This window comes from Rutilus rutilus (genome assembly GCF_951802725.1).
Source record: "Rutilus rutilus genome assembly, chromosome: 3".
Classification (NCBI taxonomy): domain Eukaryota; kingdom Metazoa; phylum Chordata; class Actinopteri; order Cypriniformes; family Leuciscidae; genus Rutilus; species Rutilus rutilus.
Window position 1 is genome coordinate 44,623,950 of NC_140211.1, and position 14,270 is coordinate 44,638,219.

Below are 14,270 nucleotides of genomic sequence, written 5' to 3' on the forward strand. Positions count from 1 at the left end.
CAACCAAATAGAGTACCCTAGCAACCGTTTAGCAAAACGTATATCTCTGCATCAGAACATCGTATAGAGATGGGAGTTGGTTTATATCATTCATACTGACAAGAAGCCTTTGCAGTTTCATCATTAGCAGCTGACAAGCATCTCCATAGCAACCAAACAGAGTACCCTAGCAACCATTTTACAAGACCTACATCTCTGCATCAGAATATTGTATAGAGATGGGGGTTGGCTCATTAGTTTCAGTTGGAAAACAGTCTGTAAATATCACCATGGTAACTGTGTATTCACACCCTAGCAACCATTTAGAGCCACCTAGCAACCATATTGCAACATATAGAAGCCATATTTCAGCTCCACAACATCGTAGAGGCATGGTTGTTGGCTCGTATGCAATCATGTACAACACCCTAGCAACCGAGTGGCGAGTTTTGCCACTGCAAGCACCACTTCACATTTTCTTCAGGAAATGTACATTCTAGTTATTATTATTAATGGTGCTTGCTGAAAGCAAGGCATCATTAGTGTTCTCTTGCATACTTATTATTTTTAGGGCCCGAGCACCGATGGTGTGAGGACCCTCTTGGAATTGCTCTGTTTATTATTATTAGGGCCCGAGCACCGATGGTGTGAGGACCCTCTTGGAATTGCTCTGTTTATTATTATTATTATTATTATTAGGGCCCGAGCACCGATGGTGTGAGGACCCTCTTGGAATTGCTCTGTTTATTATTATTATTAGGGCCCGAGCACCGATGGTGTGAGGACCCTCTTGGAATTGCTCTGTTTATTATTATTATTATTATTCTTCTCCGCATTTAATTGCATTTTTGAGGGCCTAAACATGCTCGAAAACTCACAAAACTTTGCACACGCGTCAGAACTGGCGAAAATTTACATCTGATATAGGTTTCAGAATTGGACGGGGCAAAATGGCTCGATAGCGCCACCTATAAAAGTTCAACGGAGTGCGCCTCCCGCAACGTTCCACGTACGTGCACGAAATTCGGTACATACATGTAATGACCTAATACCTACAAAAAAGTCTCTTGGAGCATAGCCCTAAACACAACAGGAAGTCAGCCATTTTGAACTTCCTCTCAGATTTTTGTGCAGTTTTTGCCATTTTCAGGCCTTGTACTTTAACGAACTCCTCCTACAGTTTTAATCTGATCATCTTCAAATTTGGTGAGTGTAATCTTAAGGCCTTTGCGACGTTAAATTGCGAAGATCTTGAGTTTTCGTCGAAGGGCGGGTCCTCGGCGGCCTGACAAATTTCGATGTTTCGCCATGAAACAGGAAGTTGCTGTAACTCAGGCATGGAATGTCCAATCTGCCCCAAACTTCACACGTTTGATAAGAGTTCTGTCCTGAACACATGACCATGCTCATATTCAGTTATAGTCATAGCGCCACCTGCTGGCAACAGGAAGTGACATGTTTAACACTGTTATGGACTCCTAATAACATATAAAAAAGTGCCAGCAAGTGCTAAACATGCTAACAACATACTAGAAGCATGCTAAAACATGCTAGCAAACTCTTAGCTAAGTGCTAAAGCATGCTATTATTGCAATTAAATAGGAATTTGCTGTAACTCAGGCATGGAATGTCCAATCTGCCCCAAACTTCACACTTTTGATAAGCGTTCTGTCCTGAACACATCTACATGAGAATATTCAGTTATAGTAATAGCGCCACCTACTGGTAACAGGAAGTGTCATGTTTAACACGTTGATGCCATTCTAGCAACATGTTAAAAATGCCATTGACTTCTAAACATGCTAGAAACATGTTAAAACATGCTAGCAATACTTAGCTAAGTGCTAAAGCATGCTAATTCAATGAAACAGGATGTTGTTGTTACGCAAGAAGGCAATGTCCATTCTGCACCAAACTTCACACTTTTAATAAACGTTCTGTCCGGAACACATGACCATGCTCATATTCAGTTACAGTCATAGTGCCACCTGCTGGCAACAGGAAGTGACATGTTAAGCACTGTTGTGGACATATAAAAACATATAAAAAAAAGTGCCATCAAATGCTAAACATGCTAACAACATACTAGAGACATGTTAAAACATACTAGCAAACACTTAGCTAAGTGCTAAAAAATGATATTACTGCAATTAAATATGAATTTGCTGTAACTCAGGCATGGAATGTCCAATCTGCGTCAAACTTCACACGTTTGATAAGCGTTCTGTCCTGAACACATGACCATGCTTATATTCAGTTACAGTCATAGCGCCACCTGCTGGCAACAGGAAGTGACATGTTTAACACTGTTATGGACTCCTAATAACATATAAAAAAGTGCCAGCAAGTGTTAAACATGTTAACAACATACTAGAAACATGCTAAAACATGTTAGCAAACTCTTAGCTAAGTGCTAAAGCATGCTTTTATTGCAATTAAAAAGGAATTTGCTGTAACTCAGGCATGGAATGTCCAATCTGCCCCAAACTTCACACTTTTGATAAGAGTCATGGCCTGAACACATCTACATGAGAATGTTCAGTTATAGTAATAGCGCCACCTACTGGCAACAGGAAGTGACATGTTTAACACGTTGATGCCGTTCTAGCAACATGTTAAAAATGCCATTGAGTTCTAAACATGCTAGAAACATGTTAAAACATGCTAACAATGCTTAGCTAAGTGCTAAAGAATGCTAATTCAATGAAACATGACTTTGTTGTTACTCAAGAAGGCAATGTCCAATTTGCACCAAACTTCACACGTTTGATAAGAGTTCTGTCCTGAACACACATCCATGCTCATATTCAGTTATAGTCATAACGCCACCTACTGGCAACAGAAACTGACATGGTTAACACAGTAATGCAGTACTAACCACATAATTATTGTGTACTGAGCATGCTAGAAACAGAGTCATGAAGCATGCTATTATCACCATTATACAAAACATTTTGTAACTGACTTTGACATACTATTACTATATATACCTCCTTAAATGTATATTTCCCAACCATGCTCTGTCTTCCTAAAACAACCGAGTGTTGATGGCACGGGTGCGAGGGCCCTTTCATCGCTGCTTGCAGCTTTAATTAGGGGTTCAAGCACGAAGTGCTGAAACCCTATTGTAATTGTACTGATTTTTATTAGGGGTTCAAGCACGAAGTGCTGAAACCCTATTGTTATTGTAAGGATTTTTATTATTATTATTATTATTTTCCCCTAAAACGCATCGTACAGCCCAAACCGTAAGTGCTAGAGACTTGAAACTTTGCCAGATGGTAGTACAAAAATCGAGGAGAGGTTCAGAGAATATGAGCCAGATTGGCCTATAGGTGGCGCTACAGTGCAAAAACCAAAAAAATGGCATATTTTTGCTTAAATCTCACCAACCCTTTGTCACAGACTCAAGTGTCTTATATCATTGGAATCCTTGGCTCAAGCCGAACAAAAAAGGCCTCAAAGATTTCCTTTCCGGTATGCAAATTTTCCGCCATTTTGGATTTTGTCCAAAACCTACTTTTGCGAACTAGTCCTAGGTTTTTTGTCCGATCGGAACTAAACCAGTGCAGAAATGTTCTCTGGAGTCTGAATATAAATAATTATTAAAAAAAAGTTTAAATTTCGATTCACGGTCGCTAAGGGGCGCCAAAACGTTCGAAGGAGGCGGAGCTAGTTTTACTAAAATGGCTATAACTCCAGAAGTAAATGAGTTATCTTCACCAAACTTGGTACACATGTGTAAGAGGTCAATCTAAGGTCACAGTAAAGAAATCGCGGTGATTAGCCACATGGTGGCGCTATAACATTAAAAAAACATAAAACAGGCTATAACCACCTGACCGTTTGTCCGATTGACTTGAAAATTGGTATGCAGTGTCTTGGTCCAAGGTGCCATGTATGTCTATGAGGACATTGGTGTATCTCGAAAAACATGGCCGCCATCGGCCAATGAAGTTTGAGCACCTATTAGACAAGGTTAACGGAGGCCAATCAGAACGAAACTCAGTGGGCATGTTCGGCTCAAGGCCCTAGAGGTCTGTACGAATTTTTAAAGAAATTGGCCACTAGTTGGCGCTAACGAGTTTAATGGCTCTGTAATCACGTGGTGTTACACTTATTGTCACAAAATGCATATCATTTGATAGATCTGCTCATGCTGAACAACTTTGCCTCAAGAACTATTGCTGTCAATCAAACCGTTCATTAAATATTTATAATTATGTTAAAAACCTACTTTTGCGAACTAGTCCTAGGTTTTTCGCCCGATCGGAACCAAACAAGTCTAGGACAATTCTATGGACTCTCTAGATAAATAATTATCAAAAAAAAGTTGAACTTTAGCATTTTTCGCATGGGTATATTGGGTCATAAAGAAAATGGGCGTGGCAAAATGCACTCAAAAGCTTATAAATCCTAAACGAAAACTCAGAACTTCACGAAAATTGGTGAGCATATGTGCCATAACATTCTAAACAAGCATGTAAAATTTCATGAAGATCGGACGATAGGTGGCGCTATAACTGTTAAAAAGCTTGCCTGTATTGGCTGTAAATGGACTTTTCCATCTATTATTTCAGTGGTTAAAAGCTTTCTAAATAAATCTTAATGTCTTAAATGCTTATGTGCTTAAAGGCCTTAAATGCTTGAACCCCGATAAATGCTGCTTGCAGCTTTAATTATTATTATTATTATTATTATTATTATTATTTTCCCCTTAAACGCATCGTGCAGACCAAACCGTAAGAGCTGGAACCTTGAAACTTGGCCAAATGGTAGTCCTCAATTTGGGGAGAACCTATAAAAGTATGACCCCGATTGGCCCATAGGTGGCGCTATAGCAACCAAAAGCGCAAAACTGCTCATAACTACTAGACCGTATGTCGTAGACTCAAGTGTCTTATATCATTGGAAAGCTGGACGCCTGACGAACAAAACGTATATCTCCGATTTCATTTCCGCCATGATTGATTTTCCGCCATTTTGAATTTTGTCAAAAACCTACTTTTGCGAACTAGTCCTAGGTTTTTCGCCCGATCGGAACCAATCCAGTGCAGAAATGTTCTCTTGAGTCTGAATATCAAAAACTATCGAAAAAAAGTTGAAATTTCGATTCACGGACGCTAAGGGGCGCCAAAACGTACGTCGTGGGCAGGGCCTATTTTACTAAAATGGCTATAACTCCAGAAGTAAATGAGGTATCTTCACCAAACTTGGTACACATGTGTAAGAGGTCAATCTGAGGTCACAGTAAAAAAACCGCGGCGATTGGCCTCATGGTGGCGCTATAACATGAAAAAAACATAAAACAGGCTATAACCACCTGACCGTTAGTCCGATTGACTTGAAAATTGGTATGCAGTGTCTTGGTCCAAGGTGCCATGTATGTGTATGAGGACATTGGCGTATCTCAAAAAACATGGCCGCCATCGGCCAATGAAATTTGAGCACCTATTAGACAAGGTTAACGGAGGCCGATCGGAACGAAACTCGATGGGCATGTTCGACTCAAGGCCCTAGAGGTCTGTAAGAATTTTGAAAGAAATCGGCCACTAGTTGGCGCTAACGAGTTTTATGGCTCTGTAATCACGTGGTGTTACAAATATCCACACAATATGCATATCATTTGATAGATCTCCTCATCCTGAACAACTTTGCCTCAAGAACCATTGCTGTCAATCAAACCGTTCATTAAATATTCGCAAACATGTTAAAAACCTACTTTTGCGAACTAGTCCTAGGTTTTTCGCCCGATCGGAACCAGACCAGTCTAGGACAATTCTCTGGACTCTCTAGATCAAAAACTATCAAAAAAAAGTTGAACTTTTGCATTTGGATGGCTCTAATAGGGTCATTTATAAAATGGGCGTGTCAAAATACATTAAAAAGCCTAGAAATCCTAAATAAAAACTCAGAACTTCACAAAAATTGGTCAGCATATGTGACATAACATCATTAACAAGCATGAAAAATTCTATGGAGATCGGACGATAGGTGGCGCTATAACTGTTAAAAAGCTTTAAAATCATATATTTCCTATGGTAAACTGCCTGTATTGGCTGTAAATGGTCTTTTCCATCTCTGATCATATAATTTTCATATCATAATGTTCAAAACTAGTGCAATACAATTCTCTGGACTCACTAGATCAATAATTGTCAGAAAAAGTTGAACTACTTCATTTGGATAGCTATAATAGGTTCACTTCAAAATCTGGCCTTTACCAAGTGTCCCCGAAAGCCTATATCTCTTTAATCAATGCTCAGACCTTCTTAAAAACAAGTCAGAACGTGTGAAATATCACCCTGAACAAGCATGAAAATTTTCAGACAGATCGGACAAAATTTGCCTCTATAACAGTTAAAAAGGTGAAAATGATATGAATTAATGGCATGTTAAGCCAATAAGTGGTATTTTACTGCCCCCCGCTGTTTAAAATAGTCATTTTCTCATATTGGTATTGGTATCAGCCATGGTAAATCATGATAAATGATGGTGTGTGTGTGTGTGTGTGTGTGTGTGTGTGTGTGTGTGTGTGTGTGTGTGTGTGTGTGTGTGTGTGTGTGTGTGTGGTACAAATATAACAAAGGTTTTATTTTCCAACATGAAAACAAACATAACAGAGTGCTAGTGCACAAACAATAACCGACAATGATAATGGATGAGAGGGGAACTTAAATACACAGATCAAGACAAGGACAACAGGTGACGGTTATGATGATGAGGAGCAGGTGATGATGAGGAGGGTGATGAGGAGCAGGTGCAGGTGATGACGACAGATAGTGAATGTGATGAAGACAGAAGGTGAATGTGATGAAGGTGAATGTGACACCAATATCACTAAAACATTTGTGTGTGTGTGTGTGTGTGTGTGTGTGTGTGTAGCATTATTGTGTGTAGCATATGTAGCAAGTATGCATTATTGAGTTAACATGGAAACACTGGTTTGCTTTAGTGCAGAAAACTGGTCAAAATCATGAGGTTTAAAGTGAAAGTGAGCCAATAAGTGGTCTTCTACTGCCCTCTGCTGGCCATTCTACTTATTAATTAAATTTTTCCACATGTGCTTGCATTTATACTTGAATACACACTAAAAATCACTTATATAGCAATAACTATTATAACACAATCATATTTTGTCAGTGTTAATCACTTTATTTGCACTGACACTTCAAATAATTGCTAGTAATGTGGTAAATCATGGTAAATCATGGTTAACTATGCTGTGTGTGTGTGTCTGTGTGTGTGTGTGTGTGTGTGTGTGTGTGTGTGTGTGTGTGTGTGTGTGTGTAAGCATGCATTGAGTTAACATGGATAAACTGGTTTGCTTTAGTGCAGAAAACTGGTTTAAAGTGAAAGTGAGCCAATAAGTGGTCTTCTAGTGCCCTCTGCTGGCCATTCTACTTATTAATGAAATATTTCAACATGTGCTTGCATTCATACTTGAATACACACTAAAAAAATCACTTATATAGCAATAACTATTATAACACAATCATATTTTGTCAGTGTTCATCACCTCATTTGCACTGACACTTCACATAATTGCTAGTAATGTGGTTAATCATGCTAGAAACATTGTAAATCATAGTAAATAATACTGAAATGAGGTGTATCAAGGTAAATCATGCTAGAATCCTAATAAATCATTCTGGAACATGGTATATGATAGTAAATCATGCTAGAATCATATTAAATAATTCTAGAATGTGGCAAATCGTTGTGGGAGGAGCCTATTTTTCTCAAATGGCTATAACTCAAGAAGTAAATGAGATATCTTCACCAAACTCAGTACACATGTGTATGGGTTCAATTTGAGGTCACAGTAAACAATTTTATGGAGATCGGACCATAGGTGGCGCTATAACTGTTAAAAAGCTTTAAAACAATATATATCCCATGGCAAATTGCCTGTATTGGCTGTAAATGGTCTTTTCCATCTATTATGTCAGTGGTTACATGCTTGCTAAATAAATCTTAATAACTTTTGATGCTTTTGTGCTTAAATGCCTTAAAGGCCTTAACTGCTTGAACCCCGATAAATGCTGCTTGCAGCTTTAATTAGGGCCCGAGCACCGATGGTGTGAGGACCCTCTTGGAATTGCTCTGTTTATTATTATTATTATTATTATTCTTCTCCGCATTGAATCGCATTTTTGAGGGCCTAAACATGCTCGAAAAGTCACGAAACTTTGCACACGCGTCAGAACTGGCGAAAATTTACATCTGATATAGGTTTCAGAATTGGACGGGGCAAAATGGCTCGATAGCGCCACCTATAAAAGTTCAACGGAGTGCGCCTCCCGCAACGTTCCACGTACGTGCACGAAATTCGGTACATACATGTAATGACCTAATACCTACAAAAAAGTCTCTTGGAGCATAGCCCTAAACACAACAGGAAGTCAGCCATTTTGAACTTCCTCTCAGATTTTTGTGCAGTTTTTGCCATTTTCAGGCCTTGTACTTTAACGAACTCCTCCTACAGTTTTAATCTGATCATCTTCAAATTTGGTGAGTGTAATCTTAAGGCCTTTGCGACGTTAAATTGCGAAGATCTTGAGTTTTCGTCGAAGGGCGGGTCCTCGGCGGCCTGACAAATTTCGATGTTTCGCCATGAAACAGGAAGTTGCTGTAACTCAGGCATGGAATGTCCAATCTGCCCCAAACTTCACACGTTTGATAAGAGTTCTGTCCTGAACACATGACCATGCTCATATTCAGTTATAGTCATAGCGCCACCTGCTGGCAACAGGAAGTGACATGTTTAACACTGTTATGGACTCCTAATAACATATAAAAAAGTGCCAGCAAGTGCTAAACATGCTAACAACATACTAGAAGCATGCTAAAACATGCTAGCAAACTCTTAGCTAAGTGCTAAAGCATGCTATTATTGCAATTAAATAGGAATTTGCTGTAACTCAGGCATGGAATGTCCAATCTGCCCCAAACTTCACACTTTTGATAAGCGTTCTGTCCTGAACACATCTACATGAGAATATTCAGTTATAGTAATAGCGCCACCTACTGGTAACAGGAAGTGTCATGTTTAACACGTTGATGCCATTCTAGCAACATGTTAAAAATGCCATTGACTTCTAAACATGCTAGAAACATGTTAAAACATGCTAGCAATACTTAGCTAAGTGCTAAAGCATGCTAATTCAATGAAACAGGATGTTGTTGTTACGCAAGAAGGCAATGTCCATTCTGCACCAAACTTCACACTTTTAATAAACGTTCTGTCCGGAACACATGACCATGCTCATATTCAGTTACAGTCATAGTGCCACCTGCTGGCAACAGGAAGTGACATGTTAAGCACTGTTGTGGACATATAAAAACATATAAAAAAAAGTGCCATCAAATGCTAAACATGCTAACAACATACTAGAGACATGTTAAAACATACTAGCAAACACTTAGCTAAGTGCTAAAAAATGATATTACTGCAATTAAATATGAATTTGCTGTAACTCAGGCATGGAATGTCCAATCTGCGTCAAACTTCACACGTTTGATAAGCGTTCTGTCCTGAACACATGACCATGCTTATATTCAGTTACAGTCATAGCGCCACCTGCTGGCAACAGGAAGTGACATGTTTAACACTGTTATGGACTCCTAATAACATATAAAAAAGTGCCAGCAAGTGTTAAACATGTTAACAACATACTAGAAACATGCTAAAACATGTTAGCAAACTCTTAGCTAAGTGCTAAAGCATGCTTTTATTGCAATTAAAAAGGAATTTGCTGTAACTCAGGCATGGAATGTCCAATCTGCCCCAAACTTCACACTTTTGATAAGAGTCATGGCCTGAACACATCTACATGAGAATGTTCAGTTATAGTAATAGCGCCACCTACTGGCAACAGGAAGTGACATGTTTAACACGTTGATGCCGTTCTAGCAACATGTTAAAAATGCCATTGAGTTCTAAACATGCTAGAAACATGTTAAAACATGCTAACAATGCTTAGCTAAGTGCTAAAGAATGCTAATTCAATGAAACATGACTTTGTTGTTACTCAAGAAGGCAATGTCCAATTTGCACCAAACTTCACACGTTTGATAAGAGTTCTGTCCTGAACACACATCCATGCTCATATTCAGTTATAGTCATAACGCCACCTACTGGCAACAGAAACTGACATGGTTAACACAGTAATGCAGTACTAACCACATAATTATTGTGTACTGAGCATGCTAGAAACAGAGTCATGAAGCATGCTATTATCACCATTATACAAAACATTTTGTAACTGACTTTGACATACTATTACTATATATACCTCCTTAAATGTATATTTCCCAACCATGCTCTGTCTTCCTAAAACAACCGAGTGTTGATGGCACGGGTGCGAGGGCCCTTTCATCGCTGCTTGCAGCTTTAATTAGGGGTTCAAGCACGAAGTGCTGAAACCCTATTGTAATTGTACTGATTTTTATTAGGGGTTCAAGCACGAAGTGCTGAAACCCTATTGTTATTGTAAGGATTTTTATTATTATTATTATTATTTTCCCCTAAAACGCATCGTACAGCCCAAACCGTAAGTGCTAGAGACTTGAAACTTTGCCAGATGGTAGTACAAAAATCGAGGAGAGGTTCAGAGAATATGAGCCAGATTGGCCTATAGGTGGCGCTACAGTGCAAAAACCAAAAAAATGGCATATTTTTGCTTAAATCTCACCAACCCTTTGTCACAGACTCAAGTGTCTTATATCATTGGAATCCTTGGCTCAAGCCGAACAAAAAAGGCCTCAAAGATTTCCTTTCCGGTATGCAAATTTTCCGCCATTTTGGATTTTGTCCAAAACCTACTTTTGCGAACTAGTCCTAGGTTTTTTGTCCGATCGGAACTAAACCAGTGCAGAAATGTTCTCTGGAGTCTGAATATAAATAATTATTAAAAAAAAGTTTAAATTTCGATTCACGGTCGCTAAGGGGCGCCAAAACGTTCGAAGGAGGCGGAGCTAGTTTTACTAAAATGGCTATAACTCCAGAAGTAAATGAGTTATCTTCACCAAACTTGGTACACATGTGTAAGAGGTCAATCTAAGGTCACAGTAAAGAAATCGCGGTGATTAGCCACATGGTGGCGCTATAACATTAAAAAAACATAAAACAGGCTATAACCACCTGACCGTTTGTCCGATTGACTTGAAAATTGGTATGCAGTGTCTTGGTCCAAGGTGCCATGTATGTCTATGAGGACATTGGTGTATCTCGAAAAACATGGCCGCCATCGGCCAATGAAGTTTGAGCACCTATTAGACAAGGTTAACGGAGGCCAATCAGAACGAAACTCAGTGGGCATGTTCGGCTCAAGGCCCTAGAGGTCTGTACGAATTTTTAAAGAAATTGGCCACTAGTTGGCGCTAACGAGTTTAATGGCTCTGTAATCACGTGGTGTTACACTTATTGTCACAAAATGCATATCATTTGATAGATCTGCTCATGCTGAACAACTTTGCCTCAAGAACTATTGCTGTCAATCAAACCGTTCATTAAATATTTATAATTATGTTAAAAACCTACTTTTGCGAACTAGTCCTAGGTTTTTCGCCCGATCGGAACCAAACAAGTCTAGGACAATTCTATGGACTCTCTAGATAAATAATTATCAAAAAAAAGTTGAACTTTAGCATTTTTCGCATGGGTATATTGGGTCATAAAGAAAATGGGCGTGGCAAAATGCACTCAAAAGCTTATAAATCCTAAACGAAAACTCAGAACTTCACGAAAATTGGTGAGCATATGTGCCATAACATTCTAAACAAGCATGTAAAATTTCATGAAGATCGGACGATAGGTGGCGCTATAACTGTTAAAAAGCTTGCCTGTATTGGCTGTAAATGGACTTTTCCATCTATTATTTCAGTGGTTAAAAGCTTTCTAAATAAATCTTAATGTCTTAAATGCTTATGTGCTTAAAGGCCTTAAATGCTTGAACCCCGATAAATGCTGCTTGCAGCTTTAATTATTATTATTATTATTATTATTATTTTCCCCTTAAACGCATCGTGCAGACCAAACCGTAAGAGCTGGAACCTTGAAACTTGGCCAAATGGTAGTCCTCAATTTGGGGAGAACCTATAAAAGTATGACCCCGATTGGCCCATAGGTGGCGCTATAGCAACCAAAAGCGCAAAACTGCTCATAACTACTAGACCGTATGTCGTAGACTCAAGTGTCTTATATCATTGGAAAGCTGGACGCCTGACGAACAAAACGTATATCTCCGATTTCATTTCCGCCATGATTGATTTTCCGCCATTTTGAATTTTGTCAAAAACCTACTTTTGCGAACTAGTCCTAGGTTTTTCGCCCGATCGGAACCAATCCAGTGCAGAAATGTTCTCTTGAGTCTGAATATCAAAAACTATCGAAAAAAAGTTGAAATTTCGATTCACGGACGCTAAGGGGCGCCAAAACGTACGTCGTGGGCAGGGCCTATTTTACTAAAATGGCTATAACTCCAGAAGTAAATGAGGTATCTTCACCAAACTTGGTACACATGTGTAAGAGGTCAATCTGAGGTCACAGTAAAAAAACCGCGGCGATTGGCCTCATGGTGGCGCTATAACATGAAAAAAACATAAAACAGGCTATAACCACCTGACCGTTAGTCCGATTGACTTGAAAATTGGTATGCAGTGTCTTGGTCCAAGGTGCCATGTATGTGTATGAGGACATTGGCGTATCTCAAAAAACATGGCCGCCATCGGCCAATGAAATTTGAGCACCTATTAGACAAGGTTAACGGAGGCCGATCGGAACGAAACTCGATGGGCATGTTCGACTCAAGGCCCTAGAGGTCTGTAAGAATTTTGAAAGAAATCGGCCACTAGTTGGCGCTAACGAGTTTTATGGCTCTGTAATCACGTGGTGTTACAAATATCCACACAATATGCATATCATTTGATAGATCTCCTCATCCTGAACAACTTTGCCTCAAGAACCATTGCTGTCAATCAAACCGTTCATTAAATATTCGCAAACATGTTAAAAACCTACTTTTGCGAACTAGTCCTAGGTTTTTCGCCCGATCGGAACCAGACCAGTCTAGGACAATTCTCTGGACTCTCTAGATCAAAAACTATCAAAAAAAAGTTGAACTTTTGCATTTGGATGGCTCTAATAGGGTCATTTATAAAATGGGCGTGTCAAAATACATTAAAAAGCCTAGAAATCCTAAATAAAAACTCAGAACTTCACAAAAATTGGTCAGCATATGTGACATAACATCATTAACAAGCATGAAAAATTCTATGGAGATCGGACGATAGGTGGCGCTATAACTGTTAAAAAGCTTTAAAATCATATATTTCCTATGGTAAACTGCCTGTATTGGCTGTAAATGGTCTTTTCCATCTCTGATCATATAATTTTCATATCATAATGTTCAAAACTAGTGCAATACAATTCTCTGGACTCACTAGATCAATAATTGTCAGAAAAAGTTGAACTACTTCATTTGGATAGCTATAATAGGTTCACTTCAAAATCTGGCCTTTACCAAGTGTCCCCGAAAGCCTATATCTCTTTAATCAATGCTCAGACCTTCTTAAAAACAAGTCAGAACGTGTGAAATATCACCCTGAACAAGCATGAAAATTTTCAGACAGATCGGACAAAATTTGCCTCTATAACAGTTAAAAAGGTGAAAATGATATGAATTAATGGCATGTTAAGCCAATAAGTGGTATTTTACTGCCCCCCGCTGTTTAAAATAGTCATTTTCTCATATTGGTATTGGTATCAGCCATGGTAAATCATGATAAATGATGGTGTGTGTGTGTGTGTGTGTGTGTGTGTGTGTGTGTGTGTGTGTGTGTGTGTGTGTGTGTGTGTGTGTGTGTGGTACAAATATAACAAAGGTTTTATTTTCCAACATGAAAACAAACATAACAGAGTGCTAGTGCACAAACAATAACCGACAATGATAATGGATGAGAGGGGAACTTAAATACACAGATCAAGACAAGGACAACAGGTGACGGTTATGATGATGAGGAGCAGGTGATGATGAGGAGGGTGATGAGGAGCAGGTGCAGGTGATGACGACAGATAGTGAATGTGATGAAGACAGAAGGTGAATGTGATGAAGGTGAATGTGACACCAATATCACTAAAACATTTGTGTGTGTGTGTGTGTGTGTGTGTGTGTGTGTAGCATTATTGTGTGTAGCATATGTAGCAAGTATGCATTATTGAGTTAACATGGAAACACTGGTTTGCTTTAGTGCAGAAAACTGGTCAAAATCATGAGGTTTAAAGTGAA